We start from the raw sequence: 22759 nt of genomic DNA on the forward strand, positions 1-22759 counted from the left end.
TTTCTTTGTGAATTCAGTTAGTTCCTAGTAGCCTGCTCTTGTAATATGTGTACTTTTAAAGATTTATAAAAATTTGGTCAGCCGAATCAGAGTAACATGGTGAATTCTGTTAGTTCCCAATAGTCCGCAGTAGTAATAAGTGGACTGTTCGGGATATAGAAAAATTTTCACGATTGGAATCAAAATTTCTAGGCGAATTCAGTGAGTTCCCAATGGGACATGCTTGTATGAGTTTGCTTTTCAATATCGAGCAACATTTTAAGGAACGGAATCCAAGTATCATGGCGAATTGAGTAGGTTCCCAATAGGATTCGCATGTAATAAGCTTGTTATTCAAGATAGAGCAACGTTTTAACGAACTGAAACACTGTTTCTTTGTGAATTCAGTTAGTTCCTAGTAGCCTGCTCTTGTAATATGTGTACTTTTAAAGATTTATACAAATTTGGTGAGCCGAATCTGAGTAACATGGTGAATTCGGTTAATTCCCAATAGGCCGCAGTAGTAATAAGTGGACTGTTCGGGATATAGAAAAATTTTCACGAATGGAATCAAAATTTCTAGGCGAATTCAGTGAGTTCCCAATGGGACATGCTTGTATGAGTTTGCTTTTCAATATCGAGCAACATTTTAAGGAACGGAATCTAAGTATCATGGTGAATTGAATAGGTTCCCAATAGGATTCGCATGTAATAAGCTTGTTATTCAAGATAGAACAACGTTTTAACGAACTGAAACACTGTTTCTTTGTGAATTCAGTTAGTTCCTAGTAGCCTGCTCTTGTAATATGTGTACTTTTCAAGATTTATAAAAATTTGGTCAGCCGAATCTGAGTAACATGGTGAATTCGGTTAGTTCCCAATAGGCCGCAGTAGTAATGAGTGGACTGTTCGGGATATAGAAAAATTTTCACGAATGGAATCAAAATTTCTAGGCGAATTCAGTGAGTTCCCAATGGGACATGCTTGTATGAGTTTGCTTTTCAATATCGAGCAACATTTTAAGGAACGGAGTCCAAGTATCATGGTGAATTGAGTAGATTCCCAATAGGATTCGCATGTAATAAGCTTGTTATTCAAGATAGAGCAACGTTTAAACAAACTGAAACACTGTTTCTTTGTGAATTCAGTTATTTCCTAGTAGCCTGCTCTTGTAATATGTGTACTTTTAAAGATTTATAAAAATTTGGTCAGCCGAATCTGAGTAACATGGTGAATTCTGTTAGTTCCCAATAGTCCGCAGTAGTAATAAGTGGACTGTCCGTGATATAGAAAAATTTTCACGATTGGAATCAAAATTTCTAGGCGAATTCAGTGAGTTCCCAATGGGACATGCTTGTATGAGTTTGCTTTTCAATATCGAGCAACATTTTAAGGAACGGAAACCAAGTATCATGGCGAATTGAGTAGGTTCCCAATAGGATTCGCATGTAATAAGCTTGTTATTCAAGATAGAGCAACGTTTTAACGAACTGAAACACTGTTTCTTTGTGAATTCAGTTAGTTCCTAGTAGCCTGCTCTTGTAATATGTGTACTTTTCAAGATTTTTAAATATTTTGTCAGCCGAATCTGAGTAACATGGTGAATTCGGTTAGTTCCCAATAGGCCGCAGTAGTAATAAGTGGGCTGTTCGGGATGTAGAAAAATTTTCACGAATGGAATCAAAATTTCTAGGCGAATTCAGTGAGTTCCCAATGGGACATGCTTGTATGAGTTTGCTTTTCAATATCGAGCAACATTTTAAGGAACGGAATCCAAGTATCATTGCGAATTGAGTAGGTTCCCAATAGGATTCGCATGTAATAAGCTTGTTATTCAAGATAGAGCAACGTTTTAACGAACTGAAACACTGTTTCTTTGTGAATTCAGTTAGTTCCTAGTAGCCTGCTCTTGTAATATGTGTACTTTTCAAGATTTATACAAATTTGGTGAGCCGAATCTGAGTAAAATGGTGAATTCGGTTAATTCCCAATAGGCCGCAGTCGTAATAAGTGGACTGTTCGGGATATAGAAAAATTTTCACGAATGGAATCGAAATTTCTAGGCGAATTCAGTGAGTTCCCAATGGGACATGCTTGTATGAGTTTGCTTTTCAATATCGAGCAACATTTTAAGGAACGGAATCTAAGTATCATGGTGAATTGAATAGGTTCCCATTAGGATTCGCATGTAATAAGCTTGTTATTCAAGATAGAGCAACGTTTTAACGAACTGAAACACTGTTTCTTTGTGAATTCAGTTAGTTCCTAGTAGCCTGCTCTTGTAATATGTGTACTTTTAAAGATTTATAAAAATTTGGTCAGCCGAATCTGAGTAACATGGTGAATTCGGTTAGTTCCCAATAGGCCGCAGTAGTAATAAGTGGACTGTTCGGGATATAGAAAAATTTTCACGAATGGAATCAAAATTTCTAGGCGAATTCAGTGAGTTCCCAATGGGACATGCTTGTATGAGTTTGCTTTTCAATATCGAGCAACATTTTAAGGAACGGAATCCAAGTATCATGGTGAATTGAGTAGATTCCCAATAGGATTCGCATGTAATAAGCTTGTTATTCAAGATAGAGCAACGTTTAAAAGAACTGAAACACTGTTTCTTTGTGAATTCAGTTAGTTCCTAGTAGCCTGCTCTTGTAATATGTGTACTTTTAAAGATTTATAAAAATTTGGTCAGCCGAATCTGAGTAACATGGTGAATTCGGTTAGTTCCCAATAGGCCGCAGTAGTAATAAGTGGACTGTTCGGGATATAGAAAAATTTTCACGATTGGAATCAAAATTTCTAGGCGAATTCAGTGAGTTCCCAATGGGACATGCTTGTATGAGTTTGCTTTTCAATATCGAGCAACACTTTAAGGAACGGAATCCAAGTATCATGGCGAATTGAGTAGGTTCCCAATAGGATTCGCATGTAATAAGCTTGTTATTCAAGATAGAGCAACGTTTTAACGAACTGAAACACTGTTTCTTTGTGAATTCAGTTAGTTCCTAGTAGCCTGCTCTTGTAATATGTGTACTTTTCAAGATTTATAAAAATTTTGTCAGCCGAATCTGAGTAACATGGTGAATTCGGTTAGTTCCCAATAGGCCACAGTAGTAATAAGTGGACTGTTCGGGATATAGAAAAATTTTCACGAATGGCATCAAAATTTCTAGGCGAATTCAGTGAGTTCCCAATGGGACATGCTTGTATGAGTTTGCTTTTCAATATCGAGCAACATTTTAAGGAACGGAATCTAAGTATCATGGTGAATTGAATAGGTTCCCAATAGGATTCGCATGTAATAAGCTTGTTATTCAAGATAGAGCAACGTTTTAACGAACTGAAACACTGTTTCTTTGTGAATTCAGTTAGTTCCTAGTAGCCTGCTCTTGTAATATGTGTACTTTTAAAGATTTATAAAAATTTGGTCAGCCGAATCTGAGTAACATGGTGAATTCGGTTAGTTCCCACTAGGCCGCAGTAGTAATAAGTGGACTGTTCGGGATATAGAAAAATTTTCACGAATGGAATCAAAATTTCTAGGCGAATTCAGTGAGTTCCCAATGGGACATGCTTGTATGAGTTTGCTTTTCAATATCGAGCAACATTTTAAGGAACGGAATCCAAGTATCATGGTGAATTGAGTAGATTCCCAATAGGATTCGCATGTAATAAGCTTGTTATTCAAGATAGAGCAACGTTTTAACGAACTGAAACACTGTTTCTTTGTGAATTCAGTTAGTTCCTAGTAGCCTGCTCTTGTAATATGTGTACTTTTAAAGATTTATAAAAATTTGGTCAGCCGAATCTGAGTAACATGGTGAATTCGGTTAGTTCCCAATAGTCCGCAGTAGTAATAAGTGGACTGTTCGGGATATAGAAAAATTTTCACGATTGGAATCAAAATTTCTAGGCGAATTCAGTGAGTTCCCAATGGGACATGCTTGTATGAGTTTGCTTTTCAATATCGAGCAACATTTTAAGGAACGGAATCCAAGTATCATGGCGAATTGAGTAGGTTCCCAATAGGATTCGCATGTAATAAGCTTGTTATTCAAGATAGAGCAACGTTTTAACGAACTGAAACACTGTTTCTTTGTGAATTCAGTTAGTTCCTACTAGCCTGCTCTTGTAATATGTGTACTTTTCAAGATTTATAAAAATTTTGTCAGCCGAATCTGAGTAACATGGTGAATTCGGTTAGTTCCCAATAGGCCGCAGTAGTAATAAGTGGACTGTTCGGGATGTAGAAAAATTTTCACGAATGGAACCAAATTTCTAGGCGAATTCAGTGAGTTCCCAATGGGACATGCTTGTGTGAGTTTGCTTTTCAATATCGAGCAATATTTTAAGGAACAGAATCCAAGTATCATTGCGAATTGAGTAGGTTCCCAATAGGATTCGCATGTAATAAGCTTGTTATTCAAGATAGAGCAACGTTTTAACGAACTGAAACACTGTTTCTTTGTGAATTCAGTTAGTTCCTAGTAGCCTGCTCTTGTAATATGTGTATTTTTCAAGATTTATACAAATTTGGTGAGCCGAATCTGAGCAACATGGTGAATTCGGTTAATTCCCAATAAGCCGCAGTAGTAATAAGTGGACTATTCGGGATATAGAAAAATTTTCACGAATGGAATCAAAATTTCTAGGCGAATTCAGTGAGTTCCCAATGGGACATGCTTGTATGAGTTTGCTTTTCAATATCGAGCAACATTTTAAGGAACGGATTCTAAGTATCATGGTGAATTGAATAGGTTCCCAATAGGATTCGCATGTAATAAGCTTGTTATTCAAGATAGAGCAACGTTTTAACGAACTGAAACACTGTTTCTTTGTGAATTCAGTTAGTTCCTAGTAGCCTGCTCTTGTAATATGTGTACTTTTCAAGATTTATAAAAATTTGGTCAGCCGAATCTGAGTAACATGGTGAATTCGGTTAGTTCCCAATAGGCCGCAGTAGTAATGAGTGGACTGTTCGGGATATAGAAAAATTTTCACGAATGGAATCAAAATTTCTAGGCGAATTCAGTGAGTTCCCAATGGGACATGCTTGTATGAGTTTGCTTTTCAATATCGAGCAACATTTTAAGGAACGGAGTCCAAGTATCATGGTGAATTGAGTAGATTCCCAATAGGATTCGCATGTAATAAGCTTGTTATTCAAGATAGAGCAACGTTTAAACAAACTGAAACACTGTTTCTTTGTGAATTCAGTTATTTCCTAGTAGCCTGCTCTTGTAATATGTGTACTTTTAAAGATTTATAAAAATTTGGTCAGCCGAATCTGAGTAACATGGTGAATTCTGTTAGTTCCCAATAGTCCGCAGTAGTAATAAGTGGACTGTCCGTGATATAGAAAAATTTTCACGATTGGAATCAAAATATCTAGGCGAATTCAGTGAGTTCCCAATGGGACATGCTTGTATGAGTTTGCTTTTCAATATCGAGCAACATTTTAAGGAACGGAAACCAAGTATCATGGCGAATTGAGTAGGTTCCAATAGGATTCGCATGTAATAAGCTTGTTATTCAAGATAGAGCAACGTTTTAACGAACTGAAACACTGTTTCTTTGTGAATTCAGTTAGTTCCTAGTAGCCTGCTCTTGTAATATGTGTACTTTTCAAGATTTATAAAAATTTTGTCAGCCGAATCTGAGTAACATGGTGAATTCGGTTAGTTCCCAATAGGCCGCAGTAGTAATAAGTGGGCTGTTCGGGATGTAGAAAAATTTTCACGAATGGAATCAAAATTTCTAGGCGAATTCAGTAAGTTCCCAATGGGACATGCTTGTATGAGTTTGCTTTTCAATATCGAGCAACATTTTAAGGAACGGAATCCAAGTATCATTGCGAATTGAGTAGGTTCCCAATAGGATTCGCATGTAATAAGCTTGTTATTCAAGATAGAGCAACGTTTTAACGAACTGAAACACTGTTTCTTTGTGAATTCAGTTAGTTCCTAGTAGCCTGCTCTTGTAATATGTGTACTTTTCAAGATTTATACAAATTTGGTGAGCCGAATCTGAGTAAAATGGTGAATTCGGTTAATTCCCAATAGGCCGCAGTCGTAATAAGTGGACTGTTCGGGATATAGAAAAATTTTCACGAATGGAATCGAAATTTCTAGGCGAATTCAGTGAGTTCCCAATGGGACATGCTTGAATGAGTTTGCTTTTCAATATCGAGCAACATTTTAAGGAACGGAATCTAAGTATCATGGTGAATTGAATAGGTTCCCATTAGGATTCGCATGTAATAAGCTTGTTATTCAAGATAGAGCAACGTTTTAACGAACTGAAACACTGTTTCTTTGTGAATTCAGTTAGTTCCTAGTAGCCTGCTCTTGTAATATGTGTACTTTTAAAGATTTATAAAAATTTGGTCAGCCGAATCTGAGTAACATGGTGAATTCGGTTAGTTCCCAATAGGCCGCAGTAGTAATAAGTGGACTGTTCGGGATATAGAAAAATTTTCACGATTGGAATCAAAATTTCTAGGCGAATTCAGTGAGTTCCCAATGGGACATGCTTGTATGAGTTTGCTTTTCAATATCGAGCAACATTTTAAGGAACGGAATCCAAGTATCATGGTGAATTGAGTAGATTCCCAATAGGATTCGCATGTAATAAGCTTGTTATTCAAGATAGAGCAACGTTTAAAAGAACTGAAACACTGTTTCTTTGTGAATTCAGTTAGTTCCTAGTAGCCTGCTCTTGTAATATGTGTACTTTTAAAGATTTATAAAAATTTGGTCAGCCGAATCTGAGTAACATGGTGAATTCGGTTAGTTCCCAATAGGCCGCAGTAGTAATAAGTGGACTGTTCGGGATATAGAAAAATTTTCACGATTGGAATCAAAATTTCTAGGCGAATTCAGTGAGTTCCCAATGGGACATGCTTGTATGAGTTTGCTTTTCAATATCGAGCAACACTTTAAGGAACGGAATCCAAGTATCATGGCGAATTGAGTAGGTTCCCAATAGGATTCGCATGTAATAAGCTTGTTATTCAAGATAGAGCAACGTTTTAACGAACTGAAACACTGTTTCTTTGTGAATTCAGTTAGTTCCTAGTAGCCTGCTCTTGTAATATGTGTACTTTTCCAGATTTATAAAAATTTTGTCAGCCGAATCTGAGTAACATGGTGAATTCGGTTAGTTCCCAATAGGCCGCAGTAGTAATAAGTGGACTGTTCGGGATGTAGAAAAATTTTCACGAATGGAATCAAAATTTCTAGGCGAATTCAGTGAGTCCCCAATGGGACATGCTTGTATGAGTTTGCTTTTCAATATCGAGCAATATTTTAAGGAACGGAATCCAAGTATCATTGCGAATTGAGTAGGTTCCCAATAGGATTCGCATGTAATAAGCTTGTTATTCAAGATAGAGCAACGTTTTAACGAACTGAAACACTGTTTCTTTGTGAATTCAGTTAGTTCCTAGTAGCCTGCTCTTGTAATATGTGTACTTTTCAAGATTGATACAAATTTGGTGAGCCGAATCTGAGTAACATGGTGAATTCGGTTAATTCCCAATAGGCCGCAGTAGTAATAAGTGGACTGTTCGGGATATAGAAAAATTTTCACGAATGGCATCAAAATTTCTAGGCGAATTCAGTGAGTTCCCAATGGGACATGCTTGTATGAGTTTGCTTTTCAATATCGAGCAACATTTTAAGGAACGGAATCTAAGTATCATGGTGAATTGAATAGGTTCCCAATAGGATTCGCATGTAATAAGCTTGTTATTCAAGATAGAGCAACGTTTTAACGAACTGAAACACTGTTTCTTTGTGAATTCAGTTAGTTCCTAGTAGCCTGCTCTTGTAATATGTGTACTTTTAAAGATTTATAAAAATTTGGTCAGCCGAATCTGAGTAACATGGTGAATTCGGTTAGTTCCCACTAGGCCGCAGTAGTAATAAGTGGACTGTTCAGGATATAGAAAAATTTTCACGAATGGAATCAAAATTTCTAGGCGAATTCAGTGAGTTCCCAATGGGACATGCTTGTATGAGTTTGCTTTTCAATATCGAGCAACATTTTAAGGAACGGAATCCAAGTATCATGGTGAATTGAGTAGATTCCCAATAGGATTCGCATGTAATAAGCTTGTTATTCAAGATAGAGCAACGTTTTAACGAACTGAAACACTGTTTCTTTGTGAATTCAGTTAGTTCCTAGTAGCCTGCTCTTGTAATATGTGTACTTTTAAAGATTTATAAAAATTTGGTCAGCCGAATCTGAGTAACATGGTGAATTCGGTTAGTTCCCAATAGGCCGCAGTAGTAATAAGTGGACTGTTCGGGATATAGAAAAATTTTCACGATTGGAATCAAAATTTCTAGGCGAATTCAGTGAGTTCCCAATGGGACATGCTTGTATGAGTTTGCTTTTCAATATCGAGCAACATTTTAAGGAACGGAATCCATGTATCATGGCGAATTGAGTAGGTTCCCAATAGGATTCGCGTGTAATAAGCTTGTTATTCAAGATAGAGCAACGTTTTAACGAACTGAAACACTGTTTCTTTGTGAATTCAGTTAGTTCCTAGTAGCCTGCTCTTGTAATATGTGTACTTTTAAAGATTTATAAAAATTTGGTCAGCCGAATCTGAGTAACATGGTGAATTCGGTTAGTTCCCAATAGGCCGCAGTAGTAATAAGTGGACTGTTCGGGATGTAGAAAAATTTTCACGAATGGAATCAAAATTTCTAGACGAATTCAGTGAGTTCCCAATGGGACATGCTTGTATGAGTTTGCTTTTCAATATCGAGCAATATTTTAGGGAACGGAATCCAAGTATCATTGCGAATTGAGTAGGTTCCGAATAGGATTCGCATGTAATAAGCTTGTTATTCAAGATAGAGCAACGTTTTAACGAACTGAAACACTGTTTCTTTGTGAATTCAGTTAGTTCCTAGTAGCCTGCTCTTGTAATATGTGTACTTTTCAAGATTTATACAAATATGGTGAGCCGAATCTGAGTAACATGGTGAATTCGGTTAATTCCCAATAGGCCGCAGTAGTAATAAGTGGACTGTTCGGGATATAGAAAAATTTTCACGAATGGAATCAAAATTTCTAGGCGAATTCAGTGAGTTCCCAATGGGACATGCTTGTATGAGTTTGCTTTTCAATATCGAGCAACATTTTAAGGGACGGAATCTAAGTATCATGGTGAATTGAATAGGTTCCCAATAGGATTCGCATGTAATAAGCTTGTTATTCAAGATAGAGCAACGTTTTAACGAACTGAAACACTGTTTCTTTGTGAATTCAGTTAGTTCCTAGTAGCCTGCTCTTGTAATATGTGTACTTTTAAAGATTTATAAAAATTTGGTCAGCCGAATCTGAGTAACATGGTGAATTCGGTTAGTTCCCAATAGGCCGCAGTAGTAATAAGTGGACTGTTCGGGATATAGAAAAATTTTCACGAATGGAATCAAAATTTCTAGGCGAATTCAGTGAGTTCCCAATGGGACATGCTTGTATGAGTTTGCTTTTCAATATCGAGCAACATTTTAAGGAACGGAATCCAAGTATCATGGTGAATTGAGTAGATTCCCAATAGGATTCGCATGTAATAAGCTTGTTATTCAAGATAGAGCAACGTTTAAACGAACTGAAACACTGTTTCTTTGTGAATTCAGTTAGTTCCTAGTAGCCTGCTCTTGTAATCTGTGTACTTTTCAAGATTTATAAAAATTTGGTCAGCCGAATCTGAGTAACATGGTGAATTCTGTTAGTTCCCAATAGGCCGCAGTAGTAATAAGTGGACTGTTCGGGATATAGAAAAGTTTTCACGATTGGAATCAAAATTTCTAGGCGAATTCAGTGAGTTCCCAATGGGACATGCTTGTATGAGTTTGCTTTTCAATATCGAGCAACATTTTAAGGAACGGAATCCAAGTATCATGGCGAATTGAGTAGGTTCCCAATAGGATTCGCATGTAATAAGGTTGTTATTCAAGATAGAGCAACGTTTTAACGAACTGAAACACTGTTTCTTTGTGAATTCAGTTAGTTCCTAGTAGCCTGCTCTTGTAATATGTGTACTTTTCAAGATTTATAAAAATTTGGTCAGCCGAATCTGAGTAACATGGTGAATTCGGTTAGTTCCCAATAGGCCGCAGTAGTAATAAGTGGACTGTTCGGGATTAGAAAAATTTTCACGAATGGAATCAAAATTTCTAGGCGAATTCAGTGAGTTCCCAATGGGACATGCTTGTATGAGTTTGCTTTTCAATATCGAGCAATATTTTAAGGAACGGAATCCAAGTATCATTGCGAATTGAGTAGGTTCCCAATAGGATTCGCATGTAATAAGCTTGTTATTCAAGATAGAGCAACGTTTTAACGAACTGAAACACTGTTTCTTTGTGAATTCAGTTAGTTCCTAGTAGCCTGCTCTTGTAATATTGTACTTTTCAAGATTTATACAAATTTGGTGAGCCGAATCTGAGTAACATGGTGAATTCGGTTAATTCCCAATAGGCCGCAGTAGTAATAAGTGGACTGTTCGGGATATAGAAAAATTTTCACGAATGGAATCAAAATTTCTAGGCGAATTCAGTGAGTTCCCAATGGGACATGCTTGTATGAGTTTGCTTTTCAATATCGAGCAACATTTTAAGGAACGGAATCTAAGTATCATGGTGAATTGAATAGGTTCCCAATAGGATTCGCATGTAATAGGCTTGTTATTCAAGATAGAGCAACGTTTTAACGAACTGAAACACTGTTTCTTTGTGAATTCAGTTAGTTCCTAGTAGCCTGCTCTTGTAATCTGTGTACTTTTCAAGATTTATAAAAATTTGGTCAGCCGAATCTGAGTAACATGGTGAATTCGGTTAGTTCCCAATAGGCCGCAGTAGTAATAAGTGGACTGTTCGGGATATAGAAAAATTTTCACGAATGGAATCAAAATTTCTAGGCGAATTCAGTGAGTTCCCAATGGGACATGCTTGTATGAGTTTGCTTTTCAATATCGAGCAACATTTTAAGGAACGGAATCCAAGTATCATGGCGAATTGAGTAGGTTCCCAATAGGATTCGCATGTAATAAGCTTGTTATTCAAGATAGAGCAACGTTTTAACGAACTGAAACACTGTTTCTTTGTGAATTCAGTTAGTTCCTAGTAGCCTGCTCTTGTAATATGTGTACTTTTAAAGATTTATAAAAATTTGGTCAGCCGAATCTGAGTAACATGGTGAATTCGGTTAGTTCCCAATAGGCCGCAGTAGTAATAAGTGGACTGTTCGGGATGTAGAAAAATTTTCACGAATGGAATCAAAATTTCTAGGCGAATTCAGTGAGTTCCCAATGGGACATGCTTGTATGAGTTTGCTTTTCAATATCGAGCAACATTTTAAGGAACGGAATCCAAGTATCATGGCGAATTGAGTAGGTTCCCAATAGGATTCGCATGTAATAAGCTTGTTATTCAAGATAGAGCAACGTTTTAACGAACTGAAACACTGTTTCTTTGTGAATTCAGTTAGTTCCTAGTAGCCTGCTCTTGTAATATGTGTACTTTTAAAGATTTATAAAAATTTGGTCAGCCGAATCTGAGTAACATGGTGAATTCGGTTAGTTCCCAATAGGCCGCAGTAGTAATAAGTGGACTGTTCGGGATATAGAAAAATTTTCACGAATGGAATCAAAATTTCTAGGCGAATTCAGTGAGTTCCCAATGGGACATGCTTGTATGAGTTTGCTTTTCAATATCAAGCAACATTTTAAGGAACGGAATCCAAGTATCATGGTGAATTGAGTAGATTCCCAATAGGATTCGCATGTAATAAGCTTGTTATTCAAGATAGAGCAACGTTTAAACGAACTGAAACACTGTTTCTTTGTGAATTCAGTTAGTTCCTAGTAGCCTGCTCTTGTAATATGTGTACTTTTAAAGATTTATAAAAATTTGGTCAGCCGAATCTGAGTAACAGGGTGAATTCTGTTAGTTCCCAATAGTCCGCAGTAGTAATAAGTGGACTGTTCGGGATATAGAAAAATTTTCACGATTGGAATCAAAATTTCTAGGCGAATTCAGTGAGTTCCCAATGGGACATGCTTGTATGAGTTTGCTTTTCAATATCGAGCAACATTTTAAGGAACGGAATCCAAGTATCATGGCGAATTGAGTAGGTTCCCAATAGGATTCGCATGTAATAAGCTTGTTATTCAAGATAGAGCAACGTTTTAACGAACTGAAACACTGTTTCTTTGTGAATTCAGTTAGTTCCTAGTAGCCTGCTCTTGTAATATGTGTACTTTTCAAGATTTATACAAATTTGGTGAGCCGAATCTGAGTAACATGGTGAATTCGGTTAATTCCCAATAGGCCGCAGTAGTAATAAGTGGACTGTTCGGGATATAGAAAAATTTTCACGAATGGAATCAAAATTTCTAGGCGAATTCAGTGAGTTCCCAATGGGACATGCTTGTATGAGTTTGCTTTTCAATATCGAGCAACATTTTAAGGAACGGAATCTAAGTATCATGGTGAATTGAATAGGTTCCCAATAGGATTCGCATGTAATAAGCTTGTTATTCAAGATAGAACAACGTTTTAACGAACTGAAACACTGTTTCTTTGTGAATTCAGTTAGTTCCTAGTAGCCTGCTCTTGTAATATGTGTACTTTTCAAGATTTATAAAAATTTGGTCAGCCGAATCTGAGTAACATGGTGAATTCGGTTAGTTCCCAATAGGCCGCAGTAGTAATGAGTGGACTGTTCGGGATATAGAAAAATTTTCACGAATGGAATCAAAATTTCTAGGCGAATTCAGTGAGTTCCCAATGGGACATGCTTGTATGAGTTTGCTTTTCAATATCGAGCAACATTTTAAGGAACGGAGTCCAAGTATCATGGTGAATTGAGTAGATTCCCAATAGGATTCGCATGTAATAAGCTTGTTATTCAAGATAGAGCAACGTTTAAACAAACTGAAACACTGTTTCTTTGTGAATTCAGTTATTTCCTAGTAGCCTGCTCTTGTAATATGTGTACTTTTAAAGATTTATAAAAATTTGGTCAGCCGAATCTGAGTAACATGGTGAATTCTGTTAGTTCCCAATAGTCCGCAGTAGTAATAAGTGGACTGTCCGTGATATAGAAAAATTTTCACGATTGGAATCAAAATTTCTAGGCGAATTCAGTGAGTTCCCAATGGGACATGCTTGTATGAGTTTGCTTTTCAATATCGAGCAACATTTTAAGGAACGGAAACCAAGTATCATGGCGAATTGAGTAGGTTCCCAATAGGATTCGCATGTAATAAGCTTGTTATTCAAGATAGAGCAACGTTTTAACGAACTGAAACACTGTTTCTTTGTGAATTCAGTTAGTTCCTAGTAGCCTGCTCTTGTAATATGTGTACTTTTCAAGATTTATAAATATTTTGTCAGCCGAATCTGAGTAACATGGTGAATTCGGTTAGTTCCCAATAGGCCGCAGTAGTAATAAGTGGGCTGTTCGGGATGTAGAAAAATTTTCACGAATGGAATCAAAATTTCTAGGCGATTTCAGTAAGTTCCCAATGGGACATGCTTGTATGAGTTTGCTTTTCAATATCGAGCAACATTTTAAGGAACGGAATCCAAGTATCATTGCGAATTGAGTAGGTTCCCAATAGGATTCGCATGTAATAAGCTTGTTATTCAAGATAGAGCAACGTTTTAACGAACTGAAACACTGTTTCTTTGTGAATTCAGTTAGTTCCTAGTAGCCTGCTCTTGTAATATGTGTACTTTTCAAGATTTATACAAATTTGGTGAGCCGAATCTGAGTAAAATGGTGAATTCGGTTAATTCCCAATAGGCCGCAGTCGTAATAAGTGGACTGTTCGGGATATAGAAAAATTTTCACGAATGGAATCGAAATTTCTAGGCGAATTCAGTGAGTTCCCAATGGGACATGCTTGTATGAGTTTGCTTTTCAATATCGAGCAACATTTTAAGGAACGGAATCTAAGTATCATGGTGAATTGAATAGGTTCCCATTAGGATTCGCATGTAATAAGCTTGTTATTCAAGATAGAGCAACGTTTTAACGAACTGAAACACTGTTTCTTTGTGAATTCAGTTAGTTCCTAGTAGCCTGCTCTTGTAATATGTGTACTTTTAAAGATTTATAAAAATTTGGTCAGCCGAATCTGAGTAACATGGTGAATTCGGTTAGTTCCCAATAGGCCGCAGTAGTAATAAGTGGACTGTTCGGGATATAGAAAAATTTTCACGAATGGAATCAAAATTTCTAGGCGAATTCAGTGAGTTCCCAATGGGACATGCTTGTATGAGTTTGCTTTTCAATATCGAGCAACATTTTAAGGAACGGAATCCAAGTATCATGGTGAATTGAGTAGATTCCCAATAGGATTCGCATGTAATAAGCTTGTTATTCAAGATAGAGCAACGTTTAAAAGAACTGAAACACTGTTTCTTTGTGAATTCAGTTAGTTCCTAGTAGCCTGCTCTTGTAATATGTGTACTTTTAAAGATTTATAAAAATTTGGTCAGCCGAATCTGAGTAACATGGTGAATTCGGTTAGTTCCCAATAGGCCGCAGTAGTAATAAGTGGACTGTTCGGGATATAGAAAAATTTTCACGATTGGAATCAAAATTTCTAGGCGAATTCAGTGAGTTCCCAATGGGACATGCTTGTATGAGTTTGCTTTTCAATATCGAGCAACACTTTAAGGAACGGAATCCAAGTATCATGGCGAATTGAGTAGGTTCCCAATAGGATTCGCATGTAATAAGCTTGTTATTCAAGATAGAGCAACGTTTTAACGAACTGAAACACTGTTTCTTTGTGAATTCAGTTAGTTCCTAGTAGCCTGCTCTTGTAATATGTGTACTTTTCAAGATTTATAAAAATTTTGTCAGCCGAATCTGAGTAACATGGTGAATTCGGTTAGTTCCCAATAGGCCACAGTAGTAATAAGTGGACTGTTCGGGATATAGAAAAATTTTCACGAATGGCATCAAAATTTCTAGGCGAATTCAGTGAGTTCCCAATGGGACATGCTTGTATGAGTTTGCTTTTCAATATCGAGCAACATTTTAAGGAACGGAATCTAAGTATCATGGTGAATTGAATAGGTTCCCAATAGGATTCGCATGTAATAAGCTTGTTATTCAAGATAGAGCAACGTTTTAACGAACTGAAACACTGTTTCTTTGTGAATTCAGTTAGTTCCTAGTAGCCTGCTCTTGTAATATGTGTACTTTTAAAGATTTATAAAAATTTGGTCAGCCGAATCTGAGTAACATGGTGAATTCGGTTAGTTCCCACTAGGCCGCAGTAGTAATAAGTGGACTGTTCGGGATATAGAAAAATTTTCACGAATGGAATCAAAATTTCTAGGCGAATTCAGTGAGTTCCCAATGGGACATGCTTGTATGAGTTTGCTTTTCAATATCGAGCAACATTTTAAGGAACGGAATCCAAGTATCATGGTGAATTGAGTAGATTCCCAATAGGATTCGCATGTAATAAGCTTGTTATTCAAGATAGAGCAACGTTTTAACGAACTGAAACACTGTTTCTTTGTGAATTCAGTTAGTTCCTAGTAGCCTGCTCTTGTAATATGTGTACTTTTAAAGATTTATAAAAATTTGGTCAGCCGAATCTGAGTAACATGGTGAATTCGGTTAGTTCCCAATAGTCCGCAGTAGTAATAAGTGGACTGTTCGGGATATAGAAAAATTTTCACGATTGGAATCAAAATTTCTAGGCGAATTCAGTGAGTTCCCAATGGGACATGCTTGTATGAGTTTGCTTTTCAATATCGAGCAACATTTTAAGGAACGGAATCCAAGTATCATGGCGAATTGAGTAGGTTCCCAATAGGATTCGCATGTAATAAGCTTGTTATTCAAGATAGAGCAACGTTTTAACGAACTGAAACACTGTTTCTTTGTGAATTCAGTTAGTTCCTACTAGCCTGCTCTTGTAATATGTGTACTTTTCAAGATTTATAAAAATTTTGTCAGCCGAATCTGAGTAACATGGTGAATTCGGTTAGTTCCCAATAGGCCGCAGTAGTAATAAGTGGACTGTTCGGGATGTAGAAAAATTTTCACCAATGGAACCAAATTTCTAGGCGAATTCAGTGAGTTCCCAATGGGACATGCTTGTGTGAGTTTGCTTTTCAATATCGAGCAATATTTTAAGGAACGGAATCCAAGTATCATTGCGAATTGAGTAGGTTCCCAATAGGATTCGCATGTAATAAGCTTGTTATTCAAGATAGAGCAACGTTTTAACGAACTGAAACACTGTTTCTTTGTGAATTCAGTTAGTTCCTAGTAGCCTGCTCTTGTAATATGTGTATTTTTCAAGATTTATACAAATTTGGTGAGCCGAATCTGAGCAACATGGTGAATTCGGTTAATTCCCAATAAGCCGCAGTAGTAATAAGTGGACTGTTCGGGATATAGAAAAATTTTCACGAATGGAATCAAAATTTCTAGGCGAATTCAGTGAGTTCCCAATGGGACATGCTTGTATGAGTTTGCTTTTCAATATCGAGCAACATTTTAAGGAACGGAATCTAAGTATCATATTGAATTGAATAGGTTCCCAATAGGATTCGCATGTAATAAGCTTGTTATTCAAGATAGAGCAACGTTTTAACGAACTGAAACACTGTTTCTTTGTGAATTCAGTTAGTTCCTAGTAGCCTGCTCTTGTAATATGTGTACTTTTCAAGATTTATAAAAATTTGGTCAGCCGAATCTGAGTAACATGGTGAATTCGGTTAGTTCCCAATAGGCCGCAGTAGTAATGAGTGGACTGTTCGGGATATAGAAAAATTTTCACGAATGGAATCAAAATTTCTAGGCGAATTCAGTGAGTTCCCAATGGGACATGCTTGTATGAGTTTGCTTTTCAATATCGAGCAACATTTTAAGGAACGGAGTCCAAGTATCATGGTGAATTGAGTAGATTCCCAATAGGATTCGCATGTAATAAGCTTGTTATTCAAGATAGAGCAACGTTTAAACAAACTGAAACACTGTTTCTTTGTGAATTCAGTTATTTCCTAGTAGCCTGCTCTTGTAATATGTGTACTTTTAAAGATTTATAAAAATTTGGTCAGCCGAATCTGAGTAACATGGTGAATTCTGTTAGTTCCCAATAGTCCGCAGTAGTAATAAGTGGACTGTCCGTGATATAGAAAAATTTTCACGATTGGAATCAAAATTTCTAGGCGAATTCAGTGAGTTCCCAATGGGACATGCTTGTATGAGTTTGCTTTTCAATATCGAGCAACATTTTAAGGAACGGAAACCAAGTATCATGGCGAATTGAGTAGGTTCCAATAGGATTCGCATGTAATAAGCTTGTTATTCAAGATAGAGCAACGTTTTAACGAACTGAAACACTGTTTCTTTGTGAATTCAGTTAGTTCCTAGTAGCCTGCTCTTGTAATATGTGTACTTTTCAAGATTTATAAAAATTTTGTCAGCCGAATCTGAGTAACATGGTGAATTCGGTTAGTTCCCAATAGGCCGCAGTAGTAATAAGTGGGCTGTTCGGGATGTAGAAAAATTTTCACGAATGGAATCAAAATTTCTAGGCGAATTCAGTAAGTTCCCAATGGGACATGCTTGTATGAGTTTGCTTTTCAATATCGAGCAACATTTTAAGGAACGGAATCCAAGTATCATTGCGAATTGAGTAGGTTCCCAATAGGATTCGCATGTAATAAGCTTGTTATTCAAGATAGAGCAACGTTTTAACGAACTGAAACACTGTTTCTTTGTGAATTCAGTTAGTTCCTAGTAGCCTGCTCTTGTAATATGTGTACTTTTCAAGATTTATACAAATTTGGTGAGCCGAATCTGAGTAAAATGGTGAATTCGGTTAATTCCCAATAGGCCGCAGTCGTAATAAGTGGACTGTTCGGGATATAGAAAAATTTTCACGAATGGAATCGAAATTTCTAGGCGAATTCAGTGAGTTCCCAATGGGACATGCTTGTATGAGTTTGCTTTTCAATATCGAGCAACATTTTAAGGAACGGAATCTAAGTATCATGGTGAATTGAATAGGTTCCCATTAGGATTCGCATGTAATAAGCTTGTTATTCAAGATAGAGCAACGTTTTAACGAACTGAAACACTGTTTCTTTGTGAATTCAGTTAGTTCCTAGTAGCCTGCTCTTGTAATATGTGTACTTTTAAAGATTTATAAAAATTTGGTCAGCCGAATCTGAGTAACATGGTGAATTCGGTTAGTTCCCAATAGGCCGCAGTAGTAATAAGTGGACTGTTCGGGATATAGAAAAATTTTCACGATTGGAATCAAAATTTCTAGGCGAATTCAGTGAGTTCCCAATGGGACATGCTTGTATGAGTTTGCTTTTCAATATCGAGCAACATTTTAAGGAACGGAATCCAAGTATCATGGTGAATTGAGTAGATTCCCAATAGGATTCGCATGTAATAAGCTTGTTATTCAAGATAGAGCAACGTTTAAAAGAACTGAAACACTGTTTCTTTGTGAATTCAGTTAGTTCCTAGTAGCCTGCTCTTGTAATATGTGTACTTTTAAAGATTTATAAAAATTTGGTCAGCCGAATCTGAGTAACATGGTGAATTCGGTTAGTTCCCAATAGGCCGCAGTAGTAATATGTGGACTGTTCGGGATATAGAAAAATTTTCACGATTGGAATCAAAATTTCTAGGCGAATTCAGTGAGTTCCCAATGGGACATGCTTGTATGAGTTTGCTTTTCAATATCGAGCAACACTTTAAGGAACGGAATCCAAGTATCATGGCGAATTGAGTAGGTTCCCAATAGGATTCGCATGTAATAAGCTTGTTATTCAAGATAGAGCAACGTTTTAACGAACTGAAACACTGTTTCTTTGTGAATTCAGTTAGTTCCTAGTAGCCTGCTCTTGTAATATGTGTACTTTTCCAGATTTATAAAAATTTTGTCAGCCGAATCTGAGTAACATGGTGAATTCGGTTAGTTCCCAATAGGCCTCAGTAGTAATAAGTGGACTGTTCGGGATGTAGAAAAATTTTCACGAATGGAATCAAAATTTCTAGGCGAATTCAGTGAGTCCCCAATGGGACATGCTTGTATGAGTTTGCTTTTCAATATCGAGCAATATTTTAAGGAACGGAATCCAAGTATCATTGCGAATTGAGTAGGTTCCCAATAGGATTCGCATGTAATAAGCTTGTTATTCAAGATAGAGCAACGTTTTAACGAACTGAAACACTGTTTCTTTGTGAATTCAGTTAGTTCCTAGTAGCCTGCTCTTGTAATATGTGTACTTTTCAAGATTGATACAAATTTGGTGAGCCGAATCTGAGTAACATGGTGAATTCGGTTAATTCCCAATAGGCCGCAGTAGTAATAAGTGGACTGTTCGGGATATAGAAAAATTTTCACGAATGGCATCAAAATTTCTAGGCGAATTCAGTGAGTTCCCAATGGGACATGCTTGTATGAGTTTGCTTTTCAATATCGAGCAACATTTTAAGGAACGGAATCTAAGTATCATGGTGAATTGAATAGGTTCCCAATAGGATTCGCATGTAATAAGCTTGTTATTCAAGATAGAGCAACGTTTTAACGAACTGAAACACTGTTTCTTTGTGAATTCAGTTAGTTCCTAGTAGCCTGCTCTTGTAATATGTGTACTTTTAAAGATTTATAAAAATTTGGTCAGCCGAATCTGAGTAACATGGTGAATTCGGTTAGTTCCCACTAGGCCGCAGTAGTAATAAGTGGACTGTTCAGGATATAGAAAAATTTTCACGAATGGAATCAAAATTTCTAGGCGAATTCAGTGAGTTCCCAATGGGACATGCTTGTATGAGTTTGCTTTTCAATATCGAGCAACATTTTAAGGAACGGAATCCAAGTATCATGGTGAATTGAGTAGATTCCCAATAGGATTCGCATGTAATAAGCTTGTTATTCAAGATAGAGCAACGTTTTAACGAACTGAAACACTGTTTCTTTGTGAATTCAGTTAGTTCCTAGTAGCCTGCTCTTGTAATATGTGTACTTTTAAAGATTTATAAAAATTTGGTCAGCCGAATCTGAGTAACATGGTGAATTCGGTTAGTTCCCAATAGGCCGCAGTAGTAATAAGTGGACTGTTCGGGATATAGAAAAATTTTCACGAATGGAATCAAAATTTCTAGGCGAATTCAGTGAGTTCCCAATGGGACATGCTTGTATGAGTTTGCTTTTCAATATCGAGCAACATTTTAAGGAACGGAATCTAAGTATCATGGTGAATTGAATAGGTTCCCAATAGGATTCGCATGTAATAAGCTTGTTATTCAAGATAGAGCAACGTTTTAACGAACTGAAACACTGTTTCTTTGTGAATTCAGTTAGTTCCTAGTAGCCTGCTCTTGTAATATGTGTACTTTTAAAGATTTATAAAAATTTGGTCAGCCGAATCTGAGTAACATGGTGAATTCGGTTAGTTCCCAATAGGCCGCAGTAGTAATAAGTGGACTGTTCGGGATATAGAAAAATTTTCACGAATGGAATCAAAATTTCTAGGCGAATTCAGTGAGTTCCCAATGGGACATGCTTGTATGAGTTTGCTTTTCAATATCGAGCAACATTTTAAGGAACGGAATCCAAGTATCATGGTGAATTGAGTAGATTCCCAATAGGATTCGCATGTAATAAGCTTGTTATTCAAGATAGAGCAACGTTTAAACGAACTGAAACACTGTTTCTTTGTGAATTCAGTTAGTTCCTAGTAGCCTGCTCTTGTAATATGTGTACTTTTAAAGATTTATAAAAATTTGGTCAGCCGAATCTGAGTAACATGGTGAATTCGGTTAGTTCCCAATAGTCCGCAGTAGTAATAAGTGGACTGTTCGGGATATAGAAAAATTTTCACGATTGGAATCAAAATTTCTAGGCGAATTCAGTGAGTTCCCAATGGGACATGCTTGTATGAGTTTGCTCTTCAATATCGAGCAACATTTTAAGGAACGGAATCCAAGTATCATGGCGAATTGAGTAGGTTCCCAATAGGATTCGCATGTAATAAGCTTGTTATTCAAGATAGAGCAACGTTTTAACGAACTGAAACACTGTTTCTTTGTGAATTCAGTTAGTTCCTACTAGCCTGCTCTTGTAATATGTGTACTTTTCAAGATTTATAAAAATTTTGTCAGCCGAATCTGAGTAACATGGTGAATTCGGTTAGTTCCCAATAGGCCGCAGTAGTAATAAGTGGACTGTTCGGGATGTAGAAAAATTTTCACGAATGGAACCAAATTTCTAGGCGAATTCAGTGAGTTCCCAATGGGACATGCTTGTATGAGTTTGCTTTTCAATATCGAGCAATATTTTAAGGAACGGAATCCAAGTATCATTGCGAATTGAGTAGGTTCCCAATAGGATTCTCATGTAATAAGCTTGTTATTCAAGATAGAGCAACGTTTTAACGAACTGAAACACTGTTTCTTTGTGAATTCAGTTAGTTCCTAGTAGCCTGCTCTTGTAATATGTGTACTTTTCAAGATTTATACAAATTTGGTGAGCCGAATCTGAGCAACATGGTGAATTCGGTTAATTCCCAATAAGCCGCAGTAGTAATAAGTGGACTGTTCGGGATATAGAAAAATTTTCACGAATGGAATCAAAATTTCTAGGCGAATTCAGTGAGTTCCCAATGGGACATGCTTGTATGAGTTTGCTTTTCAATATCGAGCAACATTTTAAGGAACGGAATCTAAGTATCATGGTGAATTGAATAGGTTCCCAATAGGATTCGCATGTAATAAGCTTGTTATTCAAGATAGAGCAACGTTTTAACGAACTGAAACACTGTTTCTTTGTGAATTCAGTTAGTTCCTAGTAGCCTGCTCTTGTAATATGTGTACTTTTCAAGATTTATAAAAATTTGGTCAGCCGAATCTGAGTAACATGGTGAATTCGGTTAGTTCCCAATAGGCCGCAGTAGTAATGAGTGGACTGTTCGGGATATAGAAAAATTTTCACGAATGGAATCAAAATTTCTAGGCGAATTCAGTGAGTTCCCAATGGGACATGCTTGTATGAGTTTGCTTTTCAATATCGAGCAACATTTTGAGGAACGGAGTCCAAGTATCATGGTGAATTGAGTAGATTCCCAATAGGATTCGCATGTAATAAGCTTGTTATTCAAGATAGAGCAACGTTTAAACAAACTGAAACACTGTTTCTTTGTGAATTCAGTTATTTCCTAGTAGCCTGCTCTTGTAATATGTGTACTTTTAAAGATTTATAAAAATTTGGTCAGCCGAATCTGAGTAACATGGTGAATTCTGTTAGTTCCCAATAGTCCGCAGTAGTAATAAGTGGACTGTCCGTGATATAGAAAAATTTTCACGATTGGAATCAAAATTTCTAGGCGAATTCAGTGAGTTCCCAATGGGACATGCTTGTATGAGTTTGCTTTTCAATATCGAGCAACATTTTAAGGAACGGAAACCAAGTATCATGGCGAATTGAGTAGGTTCCAATAGGATTCGCATGTAATAAGCTTGTTATTCAAGATAGAGCAACGTTTTAACGAACTGAAACACTGTTTCTTTGTGAATTCAGTTAGTTCCTAGTAGCCTGCTCTTGTAATATGTGTACTTTTCAAGATTTATAAAAATTTTGTCAGCCGAATCTGAGTAACATGGTGAATTCGGTTAGTTCCCAATAGGCCGCAGTAGTAATAAGTGGGCTGTTCGGGATGTAGAAAAATTTTCACGAATGGAATCAAAATTTCTAGGCGAA

Source organism: Rattus norvegicus, chromosome 14 (assembly GCF_021556685.1).
Source record: "Rattus norvegicus strain SHRSP/BbbUtx chromosome 14, alternate assembly SHRSP_T2T, whole genome shotgun sequence".
Classification (NCBI taxonomy): domain Eukaryota; kingdom Metazoa; phylum Chordata; class Mammalia; order Rodentia; family Muridae; genus Rattus; species Rattus norvegicus.